The 25,492-nt window shown below is 37.6% G+C and overlaps 1 protein-coding gene and 1 pseudogene across 1 annotated transcript in view; one reads left to right on the top strand and one right to left on the bottom strand.

Moving 5' to 3' along the window:
* Positions 1–25,492, top strand: part of DOCK3 (dedicator of cytokinesis 3) — a 568,243-nt gene that overhangs the window by 169,470 nt on the left and 373,281 nt on the right. The window lies entirely within an intron of this gene.
* Positions 23,399–23,935, bottom strand: LOC123840847 (peptidyl-prolyl cis-trans isomerase H-like; annotated as a pseudogene).

Below are 25,492 nucleotides of genomic sequence, written 5' to 3'. Positions count from 1 at the left end.
CCAAAATACACCCAAAATCTAGTGTGTGGCTCTGTTCTATTCACCAGCCTGATCATATTTTTCTTCTTCTTCTTTTTTTTTAAATTCCCTTTCTTTTCCCCTGGTTTCGGGTTTCTTCTGATTTGCTTAGTGTATATTTTTGGGGGTCATTGTTACCCTGTTAGCATTTTGTTGTCTCATTCATCTATTCTCCTCTGGACAAAATGACAAGATGGAAAAACTCACCTAAAAAAAACAACAAGAGGCAGCACTGACTGCCAGGGACCTAATCAATACGGACATAAGTAAGATGTCAGAACTAGAGTTCAGAATGATGATTATAAAGGTACTAGCTGGGCTTGAAAAAAACATAGAAGATACAAGAGAATCCCTTTCTGGAGAAATAAAAGAACTGAAATCTAACCAAGTTGAAATCAGAAAGGCTATTAATGAGGTGTAATAAAAAATGGAAGCTCTAACTGCTAGGATAAATGAGGCAGAAGAGAGATTTAGTGATACAGAAGACCAAATGATGGAGAAAAAGGAAGCTGAGAAAAAGAGATAAACAACTACTGGACCACGAGGGCAGAATTTGAGAGATAAGTGATACCATAAAGTGAAAGAACATTAGAATAGTTGATTTCCCAGAAGAAAAAGGAGAGAGAGGGGCAGAAGGTATATTGGAGCAAACTATAGCAGAGAAGTTCCCTAATTTGGGGAAGGAAACAGGCAGCAAAATCCAGGAGGCACAGAGAACCCCTCTCAAAATCAGTAAAAATAGGTCAACACCCCTGCATCTAATAGTAAAACTTACAAGTTTCAGAGACAAAGAGAAAATCCTGAAAGCAGCTTGGGATAAGAGGTCTGTAACCTACAACAGTAAAAAACATTAGATTGGCAGCTGACCTATCCACAGAGACCCGGCAGGCCAGAAAGGACTGACATGATATATTCAGCGCACTAGAGGAAAAAATTATGCAGCCAAGAATACTATATGCTGCTAGGCTGTCATTGAAAATGGAGAGATAAAAAGCTTCCAGGACAAACAAAAACTAAAAGAATTTGTGAACACCAAACCAGCCCTATAAGAAATATGGAAAGGGGTCCTCTAACAAAGAGAGAGCCTAAAAGAAACAGACCAGAAAGGAAGAGAGACAATATACACTAACGGTCACCTTGCAGGCAGTACAATGGCTCTAAATTCATATCTTTCAGTAGTTGCCCTGAATGTAAATGGGCTAAATGCCCCAATCAAAACACACAAGGTATCAGATTGGAGAAAAAACCAATACCCATCGATATGCTGTCTGTAAGAGACTCATTTTAAGACCCAAAGACACCTCCAGATTGAAAGTGAGATGGTGGAAAACTATTTACCATGCTAATGGACACCAAAAGAAGTTGGGGTGCCAATCCTTATATCAGACCAATTAGATTTTAAACCCACGACTATAATAAGAGATGAGGAAGGACACCACATCCTACTTAAAGGGTCTATCCAACAAGAAGATCTAACATTTGTAAATATCTATGTCTCTAACATGGGAGCAGCCAGTTATATAAGCCAATTAATAACAAAATCAAAGAAACACATAGACAATACAGTAATAGTGGGGGACTTTAACACCCCCCTCACTGCAATGGACAGATCATCTAAGCAGAAGATCAACAAGGAAATATAGACTTTAAATGACATACTGGTCCAAATGTACTTCATAGATATATTCAGAACATTCCATCCCAAAGCAACAGAATACACATTCTCCTTTAGTGCCCATGGAACATTCTCCAGAGTAGATCACATCCTAGGCCACAAGTCAGGTCTCAACCGATAGCAAAGGATTGGGATCATTCCCTGCATATTTTCGGACCACAATGCTTTGAACCTAGAACTCAATCATAAGAGGAATGTTGGAAAGAACTCAAATACATGGAGGCTAAAGGGTATCCTCTTAGAGAATGAATGGGTCTACCAGGAAATTTAAGAAGATTTAAAAAAATTAATGGGAAGAAATGAAAATGAAAACATAACTGTTCAAATCTTTGGGATGCAGCAAAGGCGGACCTAAAGGAAAGTATATAGCAATACAAGCCTTTCTCAAAAAACAAGAACGGTCTCAAGTACACAACCTAACCCCACACCTAAAGGAGCTGGAGAAAGAACAGCAAATAAAACCTAAACCCAGCAGGAGAAGAGAAATAATCATGATCAGAGCAGAAATATGTGAAATACAAACCAAAAGAACAGTAGAACAGATCAATGAAACTAGAAACTGGTTCTTTGAAAGAGTTAATAAGATTGATAAAGCCCTGGCCAGACTTATCAAAAAGAAAAGAGAAAGGACCCAAAGAAATAAAATCTTGAATGAAAGAGGAGAGATCATAACCTAACACCAAAGAAATACAAACAAGTATAAGAACATATTATGAGCAACTATATGTGAGCATATTAGACAATCTGGAAAAAATGGATGCATTCCTAGAGATGTATCAACTACCAAAACTGAACCAGGAAGAAATAGATAACCTGAACAGACCCATAGCAGCAAGGAAATTGAAGCAGTAATGAAAAATCTCCCAACAAACAAGAGCCCTGGGTCAGGCGGCTTCCCAGGGGAATTCTACCAAACATTTCAAGAAGAATTAATACCTATTCTTCTGAAACTGTTCCAAAAAACAGAAATGGATGGAAAACTTCCAAACTCATTTTATGAGACCAGCATTATCTTGATCCCAAAAACCAGACAAAGACCACACTAAAAAGGAGAATTAGAGACCAATATCCCTGATGGACATGGATGTAAAAATTCTGACCAAAATACTAGCCAGTAGGATCCAACAGTACATTAAAAGGATTATTCACCACTACCAAGTGGGATGTATCCCTGGGCTGCAAGGTTGGTTCAACATCCGCAAATCAATCAATGTGATACGTTAATAAAGAAAGAACAAGACCCATAGGATCCTCTCAATAGATGCATAAAAACATTTGACAAAGTACAGCATCCTTTCTTGATTAAAAGTCTTCAGAGTGTAGGGATAGAGGGAACATACCTCAATATCATAAAAGCCATCTATGAAAAACCCACAGCGACTATCGTTCTCATTGCGGAAAAACTGAGAGCTTTCCCCCTAAGGTCAGGAACGTTGCAGGGATGTTCAGTATCACCACTGCTATTCCACATAGTGCTAGAAGTCCTAGCCTCAGCAATCAGACATCAAAAAGAAAGAAAAGGCATCCAAATCGGCAAAGAAGAAGTCAAACTCTCACTCTTTGCAGATGATATGACACTTTATATGGAAAACCCAAAAGACTCCACCCCAAAACTGCTAGAACTCATACAGGAATTCACTAAAGTGGCAGGATATAAAATCAATGCACAGAAATCAGTGGCATTCCTATACACCCACAAGAAGACAGAAGAAAAAGAAATGAAGGAGTCGATCCCATTTACAATTGCACCCAAAACCATAAGCTACCTAGGAATAAATCTAACCAAAGAGGCAAAGGATCTGTACTCAGAAAACCATAGAATACTCATGAAAGAAATTGAGGAAGACACAAAGAAATGGAAAAACATTCCATGCTCATGGGTTGGAAGCACAAATATTGTGAAAATATCTGTAGTACCTAAAGCAATCTACACTTTTAATGGAAACCCCATCAAAATACCATCCACTTTTTTCAAAGAAATGGAACAAATAATCCTAAAATTTGTATGGAACCAGAAAAGACCCCGAATAGCCAGAGGAATGTTGAAAAAGAAAAGCAAAGCTGGTGGCATCACAATTCCAGACTTCAAGCTCTATTACAAAGTTGTCATCATCAAGACAGTGTGGTACTGGCACAAAAACAGACACATAGATCAATGGAACACAATAGAGAGCCCAGAAATGGACTCGCAACTCTATGGTCAACTAATCTTCGACAAAGCAGGAAAGAATGTCCAATGGAGAAAAGACAGTCTCTTCAACAGATGGTGTTGGGAAAATTGGACAGCCATATGCAGAAGAATGAAACTGGACCATTTCCTTACACCACACACAAAAATAGACTCAAAATGGATGAAAGACCTAAATGTGAGACAGGAATCCATCAAAATCTTAGAGGAGAACACAGGCAGCAACCTCTTTGATCTCCACTGCAGCACATCGCCAAAGGTAAGGGAAGCAAGGGCAAAAATGAACTATAGGGACTGCATCAAGATAAAAAGCTCTTGCACAGCAAAGGAAACAGTCAACAAAATCAAAAGACTGCTGAGAGAATGGGAGAAGATATGTGTAAATGACACTTCAGATTAAGGGCTAGTATCCAAAATTTATAGAGAACTTATCAAACTCAACACCCAGAGAACAATGAATCCAATCAAGAAATGGGCAGAAGACAAGAACAGACATTTCCACAAAGAAGACATCGAAATGGCCAACAGACACATGAAAATGTGCTCAACATCACTCGGCGTCAGGGAAATCCAAATCAAAACCTCAGTGAGATACCACCTCACACCAGTCAGAATGGCTAAAATGAACAAGTCAGGAAACAACAGATGTTGGCAAGGATGTGATAAAGGTGAACCCTCCTACCCTGTTGGTGGGAATGTAAGCTGCTACAGCCACTCTGGAACACAGTATAGAGGTTCCTCAAAAAGTTGAAAATAGACCTACCTTATGACCCAGCAATTGCATTACTAGGTATTTACCCCAAAGATACAAGTGTAGTGATTGGAGGGAGAAGGGGCATTTGCACCCCAGGTTTTATAGCAGCAATGTCCACAATAGCCAGAAAATGGAAAGAGCCAAGATGTCCATCAGCAGATGAATGGATAAAGAAGATGTGGTGTATACACACACACACACACTAGAATATTATACAGCCATCAAAAAAACGAAATCTTGCCATTGGCAGCGACGTGGATGGAACTAGAGGGTACTATGCTAAGTGAAATAAGTCAATCAGAGAAAGACTGTTATCATATGATCTCACTGATATGAAGAATTTGAGAAACAAGACAAGATCATAGGGGAAGTCGGGAAAAATGAAACAATACTAACCAGAGAGGGAGAGAAACCATAAGAGACCTTAATGTCAGGAAACAAGCTGAGGCTTGCTGGAGTGGAGGTGGGTGGGAGGGAAAGGGTGGCTGGGTGATGGATATTGGGGAGGGTATGTGCTATGGTGAGTGCTGTGAATTGTGTAAGACTGATGAATCTCAGACCTGTAACCTGTACCCCTGAAACAAATAATACATTATATGTTAATTTAAAAAAATTAAGGAGGCCAATTTTGATGAAAAAAAAAAGATTGTATAAAATTTGTGTTAATGGCTCAATAACTCTTTGGAAGAATTTTCCAATGAAGTCATCTGGGCTTGGTGATCTCCTTATCAAGAGTCTTTTAATTAAAATTTTAATTTCTTTGAAAAAAAAATCAGATTTTTTCCTCACACTTTACTCTTTTTAAAAAAGATTTCTTTCTTTTCGAGAGAGAGAGAGAGAGCACAGCTGGAGGGGCAGAGGGAGGGAGAGAGAATCTCAAGTTGACTCCATGCTGAGTTCTGAGCCTGACATGGGGATTGATCCCATGTCCCTGAGATCACAACCTGAACTGAAACCAAGAGTCAGACACTTCACTGATTGTGCCATGAGGCATGCCCTCATACTTTATTCTATTTAAAAATTCTTTTAGCTACTCTTGTTTCCCCCTTTTTCATATAAATTTTAGAATAATCTTGAATATATGTAAAAGATCTTGCTAGGATTTTATCAGGATCATATTAATAAACGTGTATCAGTTTGGGGAAAACTGATATTATGCTGTGAGTCTTCAGGTTTCTATGCACATAAATCTTTATCAGTGTTTTTGACTTTTCCATATACAAGTTATGTACCTTTTTTGTTAGATTTACACCTAAATATATCCTATTTTTGAGAGATTATATATGGTATTGTATTTTTATTTTCATTGTGCATAGATTCATTGCTAGTATATAGAAATACAATTGATTTGTTTCTGTTTATTTGTATCCTGTGACCTTGTTGAACTCTTATTGGTTGTAGTATTTTTTTTTTTTAAAGCTTCCCTGGAGATTTTCTACATTGACAATCATGTCATTTGTAAATAGGGTCATTTTTATTTCTTCATTTCTGAACTGTATGCCTTTTGTTTCCTTTTTTAAATTAGTGCCTTATTGCACTGGCTAGAACTTCCAGCACTATGGTGAATATGAGTGGTGAAAGTGGACTTCTTTGCTTTATTCCTGATCTTAGGGGAAAGTGTTCTTTGTTTCACCATTAAGTATAATGCTTCTTTGTAGGTGCTTTTCCTCAAATTAGGAAGTTCTCCTCTGTTCCTAGTGTTGATTTTACTTAACTTTTTCATATTGAGGTATAGTTGACAAATAAGTTTTATATGTCTAATGTGTTCCATGTGATAATTTGATACATGTATACTTTGTGAAATTATTACCACATCCAGGTTAATGAAAACATCTGTTACCTCACATTTTTTTCTGGTAAAAATGCGTAAGATCTATTCTCCTAACAAGTTTCTAGTACACCCCAATTTTATTAATAATAGTCAATATGCAACACATCAGAACCTCAGAGCTTATTCATTAGCTTATGTAAGTTTCTTATTCAGCTTATAACTGAAAAGTTGTACCCTTTCACCACCATGTTTACAACCCCCCCCCCACATTCCCAGGCCCTGGTAGCAACCATTCTACTCTCTATATGAGTTTGATGTTTATTTACTTATTTATTTATAGATTCCATACACAAGTGAAATAGAGTATTTGTCTTTTTATGTCTGGCTAATATCACTTAGCATAATGTTCTCCCATTTTATGTATGTTGCAAATGGCAGGATTTCCTTCTTTCCATTGGCTGAATAATAATCCATGTGTGTGTATGTGTGTGTATCACATCATCTTTATCTGTTCATACATTGATAGACACTTAGGTTGTTTCCATGTCTTGGCTATTGTGAATAATGCTGTAATGAATGTGGGAGTGTAGCTATCTCTTTGAGACATGATTGAGTTTATAGTTAAGATTATATCTTCTATAAATATATATATATATATATCTAGAGTCGGATTCCTTGATCATATGGTAGTTCTATTTTTAATTTTTTGAGGAACCTAAATAGTGTTTTACATAATGGTTGTAGCAGTTTATATGCCACCAGTAGTGTATAGGGTTTCCTTTCTCCACATCTTCACCAAGACTTATTTTTTTGTTTTTTGGTAATAGCCATTCTAACAAATGTGAGGTGATATGTCATTGTTTTGGTTTGTATTTCCCTGATGATTAGTGATGTTGAACACCTTTTCATCTATCTTTTGGCCATTTTTATGTCTTTGGAGAATGTTTATTCAGTTCCTTTGTCCATTTTTAAGTCAGGTTGTTTTTTGCTTCTGAGTTGTAGGAGTTATAGGAGATGTCAGATATATGCTTTGCAGATACTTTTCTTTCATTCCATATGTTGCCTTTTCATTTTGTTGAGTTTCCTTTGTTGTATAGAGGCTTTTTAGTTTGATTTAATCCTAATTATCTATTTTAGGTTTTGTTGTCTATGCTTTTGGCGTTATATCCAAAAAATCATTGCCAAGACCAATGTCAGGTAGCATTTTCCTGTGTTTTCTTCTAGGATTTTTATGGTTTGGGGTCTTACATTTAAATCTTTAATCTGTTTTCAGTTGATTTTTGAGTATGGTGTAAGGGTGAATATTTATTCTTTTCCATGTGTATATTCAGTTATCTTAATTCTATTTATTAAAGAAACTATCATTTCCCCATTGTCTGTGCTTGGCACCTTTGTGATAAATTAATTGACCATGTATTTATGAGTTTATTTCTGGGGTCTCTATTCTGTTCCATAGATTTATATGTCCGTTTTTATGCTAGTGCCTTACTATTTTGATTACCATAGCTTTGTAATATAGTTTGAAGTCAGGAAGTGTGATGCCTCCAGCTTTGCTGTTCTTTCTCAAGATTGCTTTAGCTCTTCAGGGTCTTTTGTGGTTCCGATGAATTTTAGGATTGTTTCCTTTATTTTTGTGAAAAGTGCCATAGGAATTTTGGTAGGTGCTGCATTGAATCTGTAGATGGTTTTGTGTAGTATGGACATTTTAATGATAGTAATTCTTCTAATCCATGAACATGGGATATTTTTCCATTTATTTGTGTCTTCAAGTTATTTTGTGTCTTGCAGGTTTTGGTGTACAGATCTTTCACCTACTTGGTTAAATTAATCCTAAATATTTTTTTCTTTTTGATGGTATTGTAAAAAGATTGTTTTGTTAATTTCTGTATTAACAGTTCATTGTTAGTTTAAGAAATGTTCTTCCCTAATGACTTCCACAACCCCTAAAAATCTCCTCTAACCCAACTCATTCCCCTCTCTGGACTATGAGCCCAATTAAGTAATCCAAACCCTATAATGTTCCTTCCTTCCTGTTTCTCAATAAAAGATCTTTATCTCTGAAAACAAAAGAAATAAAACCTATTTTTTATGTATTGATTTTGTGTCTTGCAACTTGAAGAGGTTTATCAGTTCTGAAAATTATTTGGTGGAGGCTTTATGGTTTTCTTTCTTTTTTTTTTTAAGATTCTATTTATTTATTAGAGAGAGAGCATGCACGAGAGAGAGAGAGAGAGAGAGAGAGAGAGAGAGAGAGAGAGAGAGAGAGAAAGAGCAGGATCAGGGGGATAGGGGGAAGCAGACTCCCCGCCAAGCAGAGAACCTGATGTGGGGCTCGATCCCAGGACCTTGGGATCATGACCTGAGCGAAAGGCAGACGCTTAATGGATTGGGCCGCCCAGGCACCCCTGTGGTTTTCTGTATATAATATCATGTCGTATGCAAAGTAATTTTAACTTCTTCCTTTCCAATTTGGATATCTTTATTTCTTTTCTTGCCTAGTTGCTCTGGCTAAGACTTCTATTTGAATAAAGGGGTGAGAGTTGGTATCCTTGTTTTCTTACTGATCTTAGAGGTAAAGCTTTCATTGAGTATGATGGCCTTTATTATGTTGAAGTATATTCTATCTATACCTGATTTGTTGAGAGTTTTTATTATAAGCTGTTGAATTTTGTCAAATGTTTTTTCTACATTTATTGAGATGATCATATGATTTTATCCTTCATTCTGCTAATGTGTGTATCACACTGATTTTTTATGTTGAACTATCCTTGCATTTGATAGATAAATCCCACTTAATAACAGTGTATGATTCTTTTAATGTTCTATTGAATTTGGTTTGCTAGTATTTCATTGAGAACTTTTTTGCATCTGTGTTCCTCAGGATACTGGCCTTTTTCTTTTTTCTTTTCTTTTCTTTTCTTTCTTTTCTTTTCTTGTAGTCTCCTTGTCTGGCTTTGGAATCAAGGTAATGCTGGCTTTGTAAAATGAGTTTCGAAGTGTTCCTTCTTCTTCAATTTTTTGGAAGACCCTGGGAATGATTTTTCTTTAAGTCGTTGGTAGAATCCATCAGTGAAACCATCTGTTTGTTGAGAGGTTTTAAATTTCTGATTTAATTTTCTTAGTCATAATTAGTTTGTTCAGATTTTCTACTATGATTCTGTCTCGTCAGGTATATGTTTCTAGGAATCTTTCCATTTCTTTTAGGTTAACCAATTTGTTGGTATGTAATTCTTCATAGTAGTCTCTTATGATCCTTTGTATTTTTATGGTATCAGTTGTAGTGCCTCCTCTTTCATTTTTTATTTTATTTATTTGATTCTCTTATTAGTCTGGCTAAAGGTTTTTCAATTTTCAATTTTGCTTATGTTTTCAAATAGCTAGGTCTTAATTTCATTGATATTTTCTATTGTTTTCTAGCATCTATTTCATTGATTTCTCTCTAATCTTTATATATCCTTCCTTCTGCTAATTTTGGGCTTACCTCATTATTTTTATAGTTCCTTCAGGTACAAAGTTAGGTTGTTCTTTTGCGGTTTTTTTCTCATAGGCATTTATCACCATAAATTTCCATCTTAGAGCTGTTTTTTTCTGCATCCTATAAGTTTTGGTATGTTGTGTTTCCATTTCCATTTGTTTTGAGTTATTTTTTTAACTTCTCTTTTGATTCTTCTTTGGCCAATTGGTTGTTCAGGAATGTGTTAATTTCCACATGTTTGTGAGTTTATAGCTTTCTTCCTGTTATTGATTTCTAGCTTCATATCATTTTGGTTAGAAAAGATAATTGGTATGATATCAGTTTTCTTGAGTTTTAGACTTGTTTTGTTGCCTAACATTTTATCTACCCTGAAAATAACCTGTGTGTGTTTGAAAAGAATGTGTATTATGTGTTTATTGGATGGCATATTCTCTATATGTCTGTCAGCTCCATTTGGTCTAAAGTATAATTTAAGCCTAATAATTTTTTATTAATTTTCTGGATCTATCCATTGTTGAAAGGGGGTATTGAAATCCCTTGCTGCTTTTTTTCTTTTTGTATTGTTGTCTATTTCTCCCTTCAGATGTGTTGTTATTTAATATATTTAGATGTTCTTGGTTTTGTTTTGTTTTGTTTTAGATTTTATTTATTTATTTGACACAGAGAGAGAGAGCACAAGCAGGCAGAGCAGCAGGCAGAGGGAGAGGCAGAAGCAGGCTCTCTGCTGAGCAGGGAGTGCAATGTGGGGCTCGATCCCAGGACCCTGGGCTCATGACCTGAGCCGAAGGCAGTTGCTTAACCAACTGAGCCACCCAGGCGCCCTAGATGTTCTGTTTTTTTGGGTGTGTATATGTTTCCAATTGTTTTATCCTCATGATGAATTAACCCCTTTGTCATTATATAATCATCTTCCTTGACTCTTGTTTGTGACTTGAAATCTAATTTGTAATGATGTAAGTATAGCTAACTTGGCTCTCTTTTGCTTTACATTTGCAGGGAATGTATGTTATTTCTTTCCTTGAGTCCAAGTTTATCCTTAAAGGTGTAATACGTAGATTGTGTCCCTTGATGGTATCCCATAATTCACATAGAATTTCTCTACTCTTTTTCATTCATTTTTCTTTGTTCTCTTCTGGCTAGATAATGTCAAAGTTCCTGTCTTTAATCTCGCTGATTCTTTCTTCTGCTGATCAAGTCTGCTTTTGGTACTCTATTTTACATTTTTCATTTAATTCATTGTAATCTTCAACTCCAGTGAGTTTCTTGTAGACAGCATGCACTTGGGTTATATTTTTTAGTTCATTCAGCAACTATATGCCTTTTGGTTGGAGAATTTAACCTATTTACATTTAATTATTAGTAGGTGAGGACTTACTGATATTATCTTGTTAATTGTTTTCTGGTTCTTTTTTAGTTCCTTTGTCTTTTCCTTTTTCTCTTGTGTTCATTTGTGAATTGATGATTTTCCAAAATGGTATGGTTTGATTTCCTTCTCTTTACCTTTTGAGTATCTGTTGTAGGTTTTTTTTTTTTTTTTTTGTGGTTGCCGCGAGGCTTACATAACACCTTTTAACAGTCTGTTTTGTGCTGATAATATTTGGATTTCGATCCCATATAAAAGTTATACCCTTTCACTCCTACCCACATTTTATATTTTTGATGTTGCAGTTTACATCTTCTTCTATTGTATGTTCATTAAGAAATTATTGTAGCTGTAGTTATTTTTAATACTTTTGTTCTTCACTGTTTACTAGAATCAACTGATTAATATGCTGCCATATTACAGTTTTGGAGAAGTCAGAAGTTAAGTATAAACTTACCTTTATGAGTGTTTTATATTTTTATTATATGTTTTTTATGTTACTAATTAGTGTCTTTTCATTTTAGCATGAAGAACTTCTTTCAGCATTTCTTATAAGGCATGTTTAGTTGTGATGAACTCTCTCAGCTTTTGTTTGTCCTGGAAACTTTTTATCTCTTTATTTTTGAAGGACATCTTTGCCAGGTGAAGTATTCTTAGTTGGCAATTTTTTTCTTTCAGTACTTTGAATGTATCATCCCACTCTCTCCTGGCCTGCAAGGTTTCTGCTGAATTCTGCTGATAGCCTTATGGGGGTTACCTTGTAAGTTACAAACTTTTTTTCTCTTGTTGCTTTTGAAATTCTCTTTGTCTTTGATTTTAGTCAGTTTCATTATAATTTGTCTTTGAAGTGATCTTTTCGGTTGAATGTTTTTGGGGACCTGGCTTCATGAACTTGAATATTCACATCTCTTCCCAGATTTGGGAACTTCTCAGCCATTATTTCTTTAAATCAGATTCCTGTCCCTTTTTTTCTCCTTCCTCCTTCTGGAACTGCAGTAATACGTAGATTGTGTCCCTTGATGGTATCCCATAATTCACATAGAATTTCTCTACTCTTTTTCATTCATTTTTCTTTGTTCTCTTCTGGCTAGATAATGTCAAAGTTCCTGTCTTTAATCTCGCTGTTTCTTTCTTCTGCTGATCAAGTCTGCTTTTGGTACTCTATTTTACATTTTTCATTTAATTCATTGTAATCTTCAGCTCCAGAATTTGTTTTCTTTTTATGATTTCTATGTATGTATTAAACTTCTCATTTTGTTTGTGTATTGTTTTCCTGATTTTGTTTAATAGTCTTTCTGGGTTTTCTTATAACTCCTGGAGCTTTTTAAAAACAACTACTTTGAATCATTTATTGGGCAAATCACAGATCTGTTTCTTTGGGCTTGGTTACTAGAAAAAAATGTATTCCTTTGGTGGTATCACAGTTCCTTTATTTTTCATGTTCTTGAAATCTTGCATTGTTTTTTTGCATTTGAAGAAGCAATCACTTCCTCCATTTTTACTTACTGTTTTTGGTAGAGGAATAACTTATGTCAGCCATGTTGGGTATTCTGAGGTTATCTTAGACCTTTCCTTTGGATGCACCTGCTCCACACTTCTTGTTCCTTTTTGGAATGGAATCCTTATGATTTTATGCTTTCTCTCAATCCCACAAAATCAGTCCAGTTGCTAACAGTCTCTTGTTTGCTTTACCTAAAGCAGTGCTGAATGCTCAAGTTTCTGTGCTTTCTCCCAGTCCCAGAGTTGGGTGGCTTTCTGCATGTGCTCAGTAACCATCTGCAAAGGGTTATATTTGTCACTGCACAAGGAGCTGGCCATGGAGTTGAGGAGTAGCTGGGGAGGTGTGCAGTTTGTTGGGGGTGCCTGTGGGCCAGTTGGGAAGATTTGCAGGTGAGGTGTCCCCATTGGCTCATGGACAGGCTTCTTGATGGAGTCCGTAAAGTGATTAGTAGGATCTTTGATGTCTTTTGAGAGTCCTGGTTGCTCTCCTTCTATCCCCTTCTTACCCTCCAGTTGTGTAGTACACCTCAGTATTCTGGATGAGGTGAGAAAGAAGTGGGCCTCTTCAGCAGCATCCTACAAAGCTGGGGAAAGCCTGGTGGTCAGATGCTCTCACTTTCCACCATGGGAGAAATCACAGGTCAAGGAGGTCTCTCTTGGCACTGAGCTGGGCTGCCTTGTGGAAGGAATAATGCAGGTAAAGTAAAATTGTTCTTCTTACCCTCTTCAGTGCATCCAGTCTCAGATTTTTTTTTTTCCTCCAACATTGTGCTGGAATTTTTCCACTGGATTCCTGAACTTCCACAAGGTCATTCTTCTCTGTGGTTGATTGTTAAAATCAGTTTTCTTTGGTGGGGAAAATGGTACAAAACTCCTACTCTTCCATTTTGCTTATGTTACCTCTCTGTGATTTTGTTGATTTTTTTTCCCCGAGAGTCTTATTTTAGTCATGAATTGGTGTTGAAGTTTGTCATATGCGTGAATACGATATGGTTTTTTGTCATTAGATTTAATATGGTATATTACATTGATTCATTTTTGAATTTGAAATGTCTTGCATCCTAAAATAAACCTCATGGTGCATAAATCTTATATATTGCTGAATTCTACTTGATAACATTTTGTTAAGGATTTTTACATCTATATTCATGAGGGATATTAGTCTATAGTTTTCTTTTTTTATACTATCTTTGATTTTCATATCAGAGTAATACTGGTTTCATAACGTGAATTGAGAAATGTTTTTTTCCTCTTATTTTATGGTAGTGATTGTGTAGTAGTAGTGTTCATTCTTCAATCATTTGATAGAATGAAGCAGTGAAGACATCTGGGTCTGAAGATTTTTTTTCTTAGGAGTTTTAAAATACGAATTCAATTTCCTTAATGGTCATAGGGCTATTCAAGCTATTCAAATTATAGTTGAACCTTGAATAACATGGGTTTGACCTGCGTGGGTCCACTTCTGTGCAGATTTGTGATACATAGAATACAGTACTATAAATTTATTTTCTCTTCCTTATGATTTTTGAAATACATTTTCTCTAGCTTTACTTTATTGTAAGAATAGACTATATAATACATATAACATTAAATATAGGTGTTAATTGACTGTTTATGTTATCAGTAAGGTTTCTGGTCAACAGTAGGCTATTAGTAGTTAAGTTTTTGAGAATTCAGAAGTTAATCATGGATTTTTGACTCTATGGGGGGATTGGTACCCCTAGCCCTGTACTGTTCCAAGAATCAACTGTATGCGTTTTGTATTGGCTGAGTTATGGTAGTTTGTATTTTATTTTATTTGTTTTTAAATTAAATTTTATTTTATTATGTTATGTTAGTCACCATACAATACATCATTAGTTTTTGATGTACTGATCCATGATTCATTGTTTTCGTATACCACCCAGTGCTCCATGCAGTACGTGCCCTCCTTAATACCCATCACTGGGCTATGGAACTGGTCAGTTTCATGTATGTCATCTATTTATTTGGATACAGCTTTTGAAATATTCCTTTAATATCCTTTTAATGAATGTGTAATATCCTGTTTCATTCCTGATATTGATAACTTGTGTCTTATCTGTTTTTTCCTTTGTTAGTCTTGGTAGAAATTAGTCAATTTTTTTTTTTTTAGTTTTTATTTTTATTTTATTATGTTAGTCACCATACAATACATCATTAGTTTTTGATGTAGTGATCCACGATCCATTGTTTTCGCATAACACCAAGTGCTCCATGCAGTACGTGCCCTCCTTAATACCCATCACCAGGCTAGCCAATCCCCCCTCCCCCCTCCACTCTAGAACCCTGTTTGTTTCTCAGGTCCATAGTCTCTCATGGTTCATCTCTCCCTCCAATCCTCCCCCCCATTTTTCCCTTCCTTCTCCTAATGTCCTTCATGTTATTCCTTATGTTCCACAAGTAAGTGAAACCATATGATAATTGACTTTCTCTGCTTGACTTATTTCGCTTAGCATAATCTCCTCCAGTCCCATCCATGTTGATGTAAAAGTTGGGTATTCATCCTTTCTGATGGCTGAGTAATATTCCATTGTATATATGGACCACATCTTCTTTATCCATTCATCTGTTGAAGGGCATGTCGGCTCTTTCCACAGTTTGGCTATTGTGGACATTGCTGCTATGAACATTGGGGTGCATATGGCCCTTCTTTTCACTACATCTGTGTCTTTAGGGTAAATACCCAGTAGTGCAATTGCTGGGTAATAGGGTAGCTCTATTTTTAAATTTTTGAGGCACCTCCACACTGTTTTCCAAAGTGGCTGTACCAACTTGCATTCCCACCAAGAGTGTAAGAGGGTTCCCCTTTCTGCACAACCTCTCCAACATTTGTTGTTTCTTTCCCTGTCCATTTTGGCCATTCTAACTGGTGTAAGGTGGTATCTCAGTGTGGTTTTGATTTGGATTTCCCTGATGGCTAAAAATGATGAACATTTTTTCATGTGTCTCTTAGCCATTTGTATGTCTTCTTCATAGAAGTGTCTTTTCATATCTTCTGCCCACTGTTTGACTTGATTATTTGTTTTTTTGGATGTTGAGTTTGAGAAGTTCTTTATACATCTTGGATACCAGCCCTTTATCTGTAGTGTCATTTGCAAATATCTTCTCCTGTTCTGTGTGTTGTCTCTTTGTTTTGTTGACTGTTTCCTTTGCTGTGCAGAAGCTTTTTATCTTGATGAAGTTCCAAAAGTTCATTTTTGCTTTTGTTTCACTAGCTTTTGGAAATTTATCTTGAATGAAGTTGCTGTCGCCGATGTCAAAGAGGTTACTGCCTTTGTTCTCCTCTAGGATTTTGATGGATTCCTGTCTCACACTGAGGTCTTTCATCCACTTTGAGTTTATCTTTGTGAGTGGTGTTAGAGAATGGTCGAGTTTCATTCTTCTGCATGTGACTGTCCAATTTTCCCAGCACCATTTATTGAAGAGACTGTCTTTTTTCCATTGCATATTTTTTCCTGCTTTGTCAAAGATTATTTGACCGTAGAGTTGAGGGTCCATATGTGGGTTCTCTGTTCTGTTCCATTGGTCTGTATGTCTGTTTTTGTGCCAGTACCATGCTGTCTTGGTGATCATTGATTTGTAATATAGTTTGAAATCAGGCAACGTGATGCCCCCAGCTTTGTTTTTCTTTTTCAACATCTCCTTGGCAATTCGGGGTCTTTTCTGATTCCATACAAATTTTAGTATTGTTTGTTCCAGCATTTTGAAAAATGTCATTGGAATTTTGATCAGGATGGCATTGAAGGTACAGATTGCTCTGGGTAGCATAGACATTTTAACAATGTTTATTCTTCTGATCCATGAGCATGGAATATTTTTCCATCTTTTTGTGTCTTCTTCAATTTCTTTCATGAGTGTTTTGTAGTTCCTAGAGTATAGATCCTTTACCTCTTTGGTTAGGTTTATTCTGAGGTATCTTACGGTTTTTGGTGCTATTGTAAATGGAATCGTTTCTTTAATGTCTCTTTCTACAGTTGCGTTGTTATTGTATAAGAAAGCAACTGATTTCTGTGCATTGATTTTGTATCCTGCCACATTATGAATTGCTGGATGAGTTCTAGTAATTTGGGGGTGGAGTCTTTTGGGTTTTCCACATAAAGTATCATGTCGTCTGTGAAAAGAGAGAGTTTGACTTCTTCTTTGCCAATTTGAATACCTTTTATTTCTTTTTGTTGTCTGATTGCTGTTGCTAGGACTTCTGGTACTATGTTGAACAACAGTGGTGAGAGTGGGCACCCTTGATGTGTTCCTGATCTTAAGGGAAAGGCTCTCAGCTTTTCCCCATTGAGGATATTCGCTGTGTGTTTTTCATAGATGGATTTTCCGAGCTTGAGTAATGTTCCCTCTATCCCTATATTCTAGAGAGTTTTAATCAGGAAAGGATGTTGTATTTTCTCAAATGCTTTTTCTGCATCAATTGAGAGGACCATATGGTTCTTCTCCCTCCTCTTATTAATGTGTTCTATCACATTGATTGATTTGCGAATGTTGAACCACCCTTGCATCCCGGGGATAAATCCCACTTGGTCGTGGTGGATGATCCTTTTAAAATCATATTAGCTAGGATTTTGTTGAGGGTTTTGGAATCCATATTCATCAGGGATATCGGTCTGAAATTCTCCTTTTTGATGGGGTCTTTACCTGGTTTGGGGATTAAGGTAATGCTGGCCTCATAGGATGAGTTTGGAAGTTTTCCTTCTGTTTGTATTTTTTGAAACAGCTTCAGTAGAATAGGTATTATTTCTTCTTTGAATGTTTGGTAGAATTCCCCAGGGAATCCATCAGGCCCTGGATTCTTGGTTTTTGGGAGGTTTTTGATCACTGCTTCAATGTCGTTACTGGTTATTGGCCTATTCAGGTTGTCAGTTTCTTCCTGTTTCAGTCTTGGCAGCTTATAGGTTTCCAGGAAGGCCTCCATTTCATCCAGATTGCTCAGTTTATTGGCATACAGTTGTTGATAATAATTTCTAATAATTGTTTCTATTTCCTTGGTGTTAATCGTGATCTCTCCCCTTTCATTCATAATTTTATTAATTAGGGTCCTTCTCTTTTTTTTTTGGATAAGTCTGGCCAGTGGTTTATGAATCTTATTAATTCTCTCAAAGAACCAACTTCTAGTTTCGTTGATCTGATCTACTGTGTTTCTGGTTTCTAATTCATTGATTTCTGCTCTAATTTTAATTATTTCTCTTCTAATGCGTGGCTTAGGCGTCGTTTGTTGCTTTTTCTCTAGTTCTTTAAGGTGTAGAGTTAATTGGTGAATTAGGGATTTTTCTATTTTTTTGAGTGAGGCTTGGATGGCTATGTATTTTCCCCTTAGGACTGCCTTTGCAGTATCCCATAGGTTTTGGACTGATGTGTTTTCGTTCTCATTGATTTCCATGAATTGTTTAAGTTCTTCTTTGATTTCTTGGTTGACCCAAACATTCTTGAGCAGAGCGGTCTTTAGCTTCCAAGTGTTTGAATTTCTGCCGAATTTTTCTTGTGATTGAGTTCCAGTTTTAGAGCATTGTGGTCTGAGAATATGCAGGGAATAATCTCAGTCTTTTGGTATTGGTTGAGACCTGATTTGTGACCCAGTATATGGTCTATTCTGGAGAAAGTTCCATGTGCGCTCGAGAAGAATGAGTATTCTGTTGTTTTAGGGTGGAATGTTCTGTAAATATCTATGAGGTCCATCTGGTCCAGGGTATCATTCAAAGCTCTTGTTTCCTTGTTGATTTTCTGCTTAGATGATCTGTCCATTGCTGAGAGTGGAGTCTTGAGGTCTCCTACAATTAACGTATTGTTATCAATATGACTCTTTATTTTGGTTAACAGTTGGCTTATGTAGATGGCTGCTCCCATGTTGGGGCATAGATATTTACAATTGTTAGATCTTCTTGTTGGATAGACCCTTTAAGAATGATATAGTGTCCTTCTGTGTCTCTTATTACAGACTTTAGTTTAAAATCTAATTTGTCTGATATAAGAATTGCTACCCCAGCTTTCTTTTGAGGTCCGCTGGTATGGAAGATGGATCTCCATCCCTTCACTTTCAGTCTGGATGTATCTTTAGGTTCAAAATGAGTCTCTTGTAGACAGCATATGGATGGGTCCTGTCTTTCTATCCAATCTGCAACCCTGTGCCATTTTATGGGAGCGTTTAGGCCATTCACGTTGAGAGTGATTGTTGAAAGATATGAATTAATTGTCATCATGTTGCCTGTGAAGACGTTGTTTTTATAGATTGTCCCTGTAAATGTCTGTTGTAGATCACTCTTGGGGTCTTTCTCCTTTTATAGAACCCCCCTTAATATTTCTTGCAGGGCCGGCTTAGTGGTCACATATTCTTTCAGCTTCTGCCGGTCGTGGAAGCTCTGCATCTCTCCATCCATTCTAAATGAAAGCCTTGCCGGATAAAGTATTCTTGGCTGCATGTTCTTCTCATTTAGTACCCTGAATATGTCTTGCCAGGCCTTTCTGGCTTGCCAGGTCTCTCTGGATAGGTCTGAAGTTATTCTGTTGTTCCTCCCTCTGTACGTAAGGAATCTCTTCCCCCTAACTGACCTTAGGATGGTTTCCTTGGTTCTAAGATTTGCAAGTTTTACAATTACATGCCGGGGTGGTTGGCCTTTTTTCCTTTATCTTGGGATGTGTCCTCTCTGCCTCCAGGACTCGAATGTTTGTTTCATTCTCCAGATTAGGGAAGTTCTTAGCTACCATTTTCTCAAATACATCTTCTAGCCCTCTCTCTCTCTCTCTTCACTCCCTCCGGGATTCCAATTATTCTGACATTGGAATGCCTCATGGTGTCACTTATTTCTCTGATTCTATTTTCATGGATTCTGAGTTGTTTTTCCCTGACCTCCTCTTTTCCCTTTTTATCTATTTTATTCTCTTCTAGATTGCTTATTCTCTCTTCTGTCTCAGTTACCCTAGCTGTTAGATTATCTAGATTGGATTGGATCTCATTGATAGCATTTTTAAGTTCTGCCAATTCCCCTTTTATTTCTGCCCTTAGAGACTCTATGTTGCCATTAATTGATTTCTCCGTTCTAGCCATTGTCTTCACAATTGCTAGCCTGAATTCCATCTCCGACATCTTGGTTATGTCTGCATCCATTTGTAAATCTGCAGCATAAATCATAATCTCTGATTCTTTTCTGTTTTGGGGGCTCCTCCTCCTAGTCATTCTGTTGATGGGTGTTTGAGGGAATATATAGAGTCCAAATTATTGACCAGAACCCAAGCAAGTTGCACCTGTTTTCTTGGGACCTTAGGGTTGCTGGCCTCTTGTTTTCCCAGCCTGTCTTCTGCGGGAGGGGCCTGCCGTGCTGTTTCTCAGGCAACCCTGTTTGGGCAGAGTTGCCCTGCGCCCCTGTGGCAGGGGATGGGCTCAGTGGGAATCAGTCTTTGGGGCTTTTGTTCTCTGGCGCCTTTCCCTGGTGGCTTTCCGCATCTCTTCCACGAGTCGGAGCAGAAGAGACTGTTTCCAACCCTCTCCCTCAGAGCAGAGAGACCACAGTCTGTTCTTCAGTGAGCTCTCCAGGCCACACCATCTCCGTTTCTATCCGTGTTGCTATAAACTGCATCGTCCTGAGTTTTGGGCCCCTCCGCAGCGCTCCCAGTCCTGCCTCCAGGTCGGGGCACGTCTCTGCCCCTTGTGCTTATAAAACCGCCAGCCGTTCCCAATTTGCGAGCGCGACTCCGCCGCTTGGGGTTTCCACCCCCAGGGGTTGCAGTTCACCAGCGGGACCCCAGCACACCGGGTTTCCGTCTCAGAGGCTGCAGTTCGCCTGCACGTGACCCTCACTCCGGTTTCTTTCCAGGGAGGCTGCGGTTTGTGTGCGCGCGACCCCGCCGGTCTGGTTTTCCACCCCAGGAGCTGCCCTAAAGTTCTTTCCCGATGCTACCAGCCTGTGAGTCTGTGCCCCGACCGCAGCACACAAGGCTGTCACTCACCAGCGGTGTAGTTTCCCCATGTCCAGGTACCCTCCCGCCGCCGTTTATCCTCCGATATCTGCCCGCAGGATCACGGCTCTCCGCTTCGTACCTCAAAACCAACTGCCTGGGATATTCTGTTTATAGAGATCCAGATCTTCTTACATCTCAGGCTGGTTTCGTGGGTGCTCAGAGTGGTCTGGTAGTTATCCAGCTCAATTCCAGGGACCAGTTGAAATAGGGTCCCCTACTCCTCCGCCATCTTTCCCCTTTCAGTTCTGTTTTTTAAAAAAAGATTTTATTTATTTGACAGAGAGAGAACACAAGCAGGGGAGTGGTAGAGGGAGATGGAGAGGCAGACTCCCCGCTGAGCAGGGAGCCTGACTTGGGGCTCCATCCCAGGACCCTGAGATCATGACCTGAGCTGAAGGCAGACACTTAACTGACTGAGCCACCCAGGCACCCCTAATCAGTTCTATTGATCTTTCCAAAGACGAGCTTTATATTTTCTCTATTGTTTTTCTTGTTTTAAATTTTGTTGATTTCTACTCTTTTTGTTCTTTCTGCTTGCTTTGGTTTTATTTTGCTCTTCTAATTTCTTGAAGAGAGAGCTTAGATTATTGATTTGCAATTTCCCTTTTTATTTTATTTTTAAAGTTTAAAAAAAAATTATTTAGTTTTTTAAGTAGGCTCCATGACGAACATGGGGCTTGAACTCACAACCCTAAGATCAAGAGTCGCATGCTCTATTGACTGAGCCAGGTGGCCCATGCAGTTTTCCTTTTTAATAACATATGCATCTGTCTTTCTCTGACTGGCTTATTTCACTTAGCATAATACACTCTAGTTCCATCCATGTTGTTGTAAATGACAAGATTTCATTCTTTTTGATGGCTGAGTAATATGCCATTATATATATATACATATACCACATCTTTTTTTTTTTTTTTCAAGATTTTATTAGAGAATGTGTGTGCGTGCATACGAGGGGGGAAGGGAAGGGTCATTTGGGAAGGGGAGGGACAAGCAGACTCCATACTGAGTATGGAGTCGATGCAGGGCTTAATCTCACAACCCTGAGATTATGACCTGAGCCAATACCAAGAGTCGGATGCTTAAGCTTAACCAACTGAGCTACCCAAGTGCCCTCACATATTTATCTGTTTCTAGCTGATGAACATTTGGGCTCTTTCCCTAATTTGGCTATTGTTGATAATGCTGCATAAACATTAGGGTGTATGTATCCCTTTGAATCAGTAGTTTTGTATCCTTTGGGTAATTACCTAGTTAGTGCAACTACTGGATCGTAGGGTAGTTCTATTTTTAACTTTTTGAGGAACTTCCATACTGTTTTGCAGAGTGGCCGCACCAGTTTGCATTCCCAAAAACAGTGTAAGAGGATTCCCCTTTCTCCATATCCTTGCCAACATCTGTTGTTTCCTGTGTTGTTAATTTTAGCCATTCTGACTCATATGTGGAATTTAAGAAGCAAAACTGATGAACATAGGGTAAAGGAAAAAAAAAGAGTGATGCAAACCATAAGAGACTTGTAACTATAGAGAACAAACTGAGGGTTGATGAGGGGAGGTAGGCAGGGGATGGGCTAAATGGTTGATGGATATCAAGGAGGGGTGATGAGCACTGGGTGTTATATGTAAGTGAGGAATCACTAAATTACTCTTCTGAAACCAATATTACACTATATGTTAACTAACTAGAATTTAAATAAAGACTTGAAACAATAAAAAATAATATATGCATTTAATGCCAGTAATTTCCCTTTCAGCATTTCTTTATCTGTGTCCTCGAATTTTGATATATTGTTTTGTCATTTTAATTCAGTTCAGTGTAATTTTTTTATTTACTCTGAAAAGTCCTCTTTGATGCATGGATTATTTAGAAATATGTTGTTTTATATCCAAGCATTTGCAGATTTTTCTTATGTTATTTTTATGTGATTGATTTCCAGTTCGATTTCACTGTGGTTAAGAGAACATTCTGTTTATGATTTTGATTGTTTTAAATTTGTTGACATTTGTGGTTTTGCCCAGGATATGATTTATCTTGGTATATGTCCTGTGGGCACTTGAAAAGAATGTATATCTGCTTTTGTTGAGTGGAGTGTTCTGTATTCATAGAACTAGATCACTAGATCCTATTGGTCGATGGTGGTGTTGAGTTCTTTATCATTGCTCTTTTTCTATTTAGTTGTTCTGTAAGTTTCTAATTGTGAATTTATTTTTATTTGTCTTTTTTTATTTCTGTGAGTTTCACTTCAATATATTCTGTTGTTTAGTGCATATAGATTTATGATTGCTATGTTTTCTTGGTGGTTGACTTTGTGTCATTATATAATGTCACTTTTTGTATCTGATAATTTTCTTTGTTCTGGAGTCTTCTTTATCTAATACTAACTCTTACTTTCTTTCCATTAATTTTTGCATAACCTGTTTTTTCATGCTTTGACTTCTTTTTTTGTCTATGTCGTTATTTTTGTAATAAGTTTTTTTTTCCCCAAACAAAACAAAATTTTATTTACAATTGAAAACTTAAATGGAAAATCTTGGGTTCTTAATCTATGACATTTCCAAGGTCTCTTGATCAAAAAGGGCCACAGCAGGCAGGGGAGCAAACACAGGGGCCAATCCGGATTATCTTACTCAAGAGCGTCACCCAGAGCAAGGGAAGGCCTGATCAGTCTTGCCCTGGACTATATTTCCCCACGCTGTGAGATCACCACAGGCAGCTTGGGCTTACTTTTGGGGCCTGTGGGAACATTCTCAATCTTTTGCATCACTAGAAGTCCATCAGTGATTTTTCGAAACACTAAGTGCTTCCCATCCAGCCAAAAACATTTAGAATAGGTGATGAAGAACTGGCAGCCATTTGTACTGGGACCACTGTTTGCCATGGAAAGCAGGCCTGGAGCTGAGTGTCTAAGTTTAAAATTTTCATCTGCAAATGGCCCCCATTAAATACTGGCAACTTCAGTACCATCTCCATTAACAAAATCCCCACCCTGGATGATGAAATCCTTTATGACCCTGTGGAAGGTGCTCCCTTTGTATCCTATCAGAACCCCATCTTTTCTGAATTCTCCAGCGCAGAACTGCCTAAAATTCTCTGCCTCTTAGGCACAACATATGCATAGAGCTCGGTGTTCATGCGGCCCACTTCCTGGCCACCAATGCTGACATCAAAGAACACCATGGGATTGACAGGGCTTGAATTTGCCACTGCCATGGCTCCGACCCGGAAGCAGAAGCTGTATTTTTTTTTTTTTTAAGAATTTATTTATTTGAGAGAGAGTGTGAATGCAGAAGGGAGGGGCAGAGGGAGAGAGAGAAAGAGAATCTCAAGCAGACTCCCTGCTAAGCGTGGAGCTTGACACTAAGATCATGACCTGAGCCAAATTAAGAATCGGACACTTAACCATCTGAGCCATCCAGGTACCCCTCCATGTTGACTTTTAGTATATTCATACATTACCGCTATCCAATTCCAAAATCTTTTCATCACCCCAAACATGAAACCTTATACCTATTCTCCTGTCCCCCAGCCCTTGACAACTACTGTCTGTGTGGATTTGCCTATTCTGGATATTTCATATAAGTGAAATCACATAATATGTGACCTTTTGTGACTGTCTTCTTTTACTCAGTATAATGTTTTCAAGATTCATTATTGATGTGGCATGTATCAGTACTTAACTGCTTTTCTGGCTGAATAACATCCCACTGTATAGACATACCACGGTATGTTTGTCCACTTATCAGTTGATGGAGACTTGAGTTTTTTCCACCTTTGGCCATTGTGAGTAGTGATGCTGGTTCTCTCTGATTTTAGTGAAAAATTCACTGTCATTTAAATATTTTTTTTTCACTAGAGGTAAGGTATTGTTTTCTCTTGCTACGCTACTTTTAAGATTTTTTTTTTTTTTTTTGCCTCTAGTATTTAGAAATGTAACTGTGTTGTGTTTTTATACATGTTTCTTTTGGATTATCCTGTTTGGGGTTTGCTCAGCTTCTTCAGCATGTTGGCTTGTCTTTTGCCAAATTTGGGAAGTTTTTTGTCATTTTAAAAATTTTATTTATTATTTATTTATTTGACAGAGAGAGACACAGCGAGGGAAGGAACACAAGCAGGGGGAGTGGGAGAGGGAGAAGCAGGCTTCCCGTGGAGCAGGGAGCCTGATGCGGGGCTTGATCCCAGGACCCTGAGATCATGACCTGAGCCGAAGGCAGTCGCTTAACCAACTGAGCCACCCAGGCGCCCTCATTTTTTTAATTTTAAATTTTATTAGACTTTATTTTTTAGAACACTTTTAGGTTTACAGAAGAGTTGTACAAAAAGTAGAAGGAGCCTCTCCCAGTTTCTTCTCCTATTCACATTCTACATTAGTGTGGTTATGTTTCTTATATTTGGTGAACCAGTATTTATGTACTATTAATATTATTTATAGTTTACATTAGGGTACACTCTTTGTGTTGTATAGTTTTATGGTTTTGACCAATGCGTAACGTTATGTATCTATCACTGCAGTGTCATAAGAATAATTTGATTGCCCTAAAAATACCCCATTCTCCACCTATTTATTCCTTTCCTCATTCTCTTAGAGTCATGGCAACCACTGATCTTTTTACTGCCTCTTAAAGAATGCCATTTAGTTGGGATCATATAGATTGTAGCCTTTTCAGATTGGCTTCTTTCACTCAGCAACATGCAGTTAAGATTCCTCCATGTCTTTTCGCGGCTTGATAGCTCATTTCTTTTTTTTTTTTTTTAAGATTTTATTTTTTTAAAA

The sequence above is a fragment of the Mirounga angustirostris genome, unplaced genomic scaffold (genome assembly GCF_029215605.1).
Source record: "Mirounga angustirostris isolate CCGP_5_RB_7025 unplaced genomic scaffold, mMirAng1.0.hap1 SCAF_1, whole genome shotgun sequence".
NCBI lineage: Eukaryota > Metazoa > Chordata > Mammalia > Carnivora > Phocidae > Mirounga > Mirounga angustirostris.
This window is presented reverse-complemented; position numbering and strand designations above follow the sequence as displayed.